Genomic DNA, 2,242 nt, shown 5'->3' on the forward strand with positions numbered 1-2,242 from the left:
TGTTTATTACAAAGCTACTTTTAATACTTTGGGGGTGAGCCTCAAAGTATTACAAAACACTGGGAAGAAACCCCTCACTCCCAGGAGTGACTCAGAAGGAGAGAGGCTGAGAAGTAAGCACTGAAATTCAGGGAAAGGGGATGTCACAGTGGTGGCACATGTGAGCACTACAGGAGGACATGCTAGCATGGTGTGACACAGGCTAAGTAAGGGCAAGAGGGTTGGACATGAAGCCACAAAGCTACGTGGGCTCCTCCTTCTCATCTGTATTTTTCTGCTTCTTCTCATGATCTCAGAGTCCCTCTGCTTACAGGTGACAGTAGAAAGCCTGTCACCTCAGAAAAATATGGAACATTCCGTGAATTGGTAGGTCATCTTTGTGCAGGGGCCATGCTAATCTCTGTGTCATTAGAAATTGGACATTTGTAACTAAGGGGCCAAGTTTCTAAAAATATTTAAACTTTTTTTTAATGTTTATTTTTTTTTGAGAGAGAGAGTGAGAGAAAGAGAGACAGAGTGTGAGCAAGGGAGGGTCAGAGAGAGAAAGGGAGACACAGAATCTGAAGCAGGCTCCAGGCTCTGAGCTGTCAGCACAGAGCCTGACATGGGGCTCGAACCCACAAACTGTGAGATCATGACCTGAGCAGAAGTCATTCACTTAACCGAGCCACCCAGGCACCCTTCTAAAATTCTTTAAAACTGTGTCAATTTTACTACAAAATTTTAAACAGAATATCTGTGGAAGTTTCTAGCTGAGGTTCCCCGATCTGGATTCTTGGTTTTTCACCTTCTTCTTGATTTTACAAGTTGGCTAGAGTTGGGTTTTTTTGTGGTTTCTAGTTGTGTATCCAGTTACTTAGTATTCTAACAAACTTAACAAATACATATAGCAGTACATCCACTGGAATCAGCATAAAAAAACCCTGAAGTTAGAATCTTGGCTCCAAAATAAGGAATATATATGGTCTTTACAAGAAATTTTAAGAGAAAAATAATAATAATTTATCAAATTCCTTTCTATAAATGAACAAACATACCCATTTTGCTATCTATAAACAAACTAGGACTAAAATCATGTGAATAAAATATGGAAAACATCTTTGAGTATGAGGTGCATCAAGTTTTATTACAATAATTTAATAAAAATAATCAGTCTATTAAAATATATTTGAAGAATCCCATATATGTTTGCTTCATTCTTCTGCCCATCTTAAGTTTCCAGTAGGTATGCAAGTTTTCTTTTCCCTGCTAGACTTCTCACACCCACATCAAAATAAAGCTGTCTTTAGGAAGTGATTTTATCATCCCTAAATTCATTTCATTTTCAATGATAGATAATGAAACATATTTTGTTTATGAAAAGTCAATGTCCCCTATCTTAGAAAATTAAGACTACACTATCCCATTAGCAAATGGGAAAAAATAGTACAATCATAAGGAGGTCAAATGATACCTTTGGGATTTGGTTAACAAAAGTACTTTAAGGGAGAACATCTGTCATGAGAGAGACAATTTCTTTTTGTAAGAAGCACATAGACTCTATACGGTAGAAAAATACTTTATTCATAAGGAAGCCAGAAAGAGTAGAAACCATTTACCTGTGAGTCTATTTCTTGAACCTTTATTATTCTGGTTTCTTAAATAATGTTACTAAAATTGGTATTTAGAAATAAAAAGACAGGTTTCACACACAGTGAATAAGGTGATCACTCCAGGGAAGAAAATATTCGACATGGCTATGTATAAATTGAATAATATATTAAGAATTTTGATATTATGAATAGAAGTGACATTTTAATGCCTAGTAGTTTCTTGGAAAGCAGCATAGCACAGTGATGAAAAATAAGAAGCTTTAAATTTCTCCACCAACATGTGGCTACATTAGAATTTTAACAATCAAAACATCTGAGGTTTAGTCCAGGTAGAGAGACTAGTTGTAGGATCCTAGATGGAAAGGCTAGAAAGGTACTGTATTTCTTTAATCCAACGCATTGTGACTGAATGATCTGCCACAAAGCCTTTGGCAACTGTTCCTTTGAAGTTCATCTTACGAAAGGAAAATGAATGAACCCTGCTTACGACTTACTAGTAATAACTCACCCTAATCTTGCCAAGGAAAGATCTACTACCAGGTTTCTAATAATCTTAGGTTTTTGTCATCCTAACTCCTTTCAAAGAAAAGCTTTTATTCTTTGAAAAAACATTAGAATAAAATTCCTTGTGAGATTACTTTACATTTCCT

General features: G+C 35.8%; 1 non-coding gene across 1 annotated transcript; it reads right to left on the minus strand.

The window, feature by feature from the left end:
* Positions 1-340: 340 nt before the first annotated feature.
* LOC121031147 (U6 spliceosomal RNA) lies at positions 341-446 on the minus strand. Its single transcript, XR_005790578.1, has one exon. It is a non-coding gene; the product is annotated as a U6 spliceosomal RNA (small nuclear RNA).
* Between the last annotated feature and the right edge of the window lie 1,796 nt (positions 447-2,242).

The sequence above is a fragment of the Herpailurus yagouaroundi genome, unplaced genomic scaffold (genome assembly GCF_014898765.1).
Source record: "Herpailurus yagouaroundi ecotype Mexico unplaced genomic scaffold, PumYag 140, whole genome shotgun sequence".
NCBI lineage: Eukaryota > Metazoa > Chordata > Mammalia > Carnivora > Felidae > Herpailurus > Herpailurus yagouaroundi.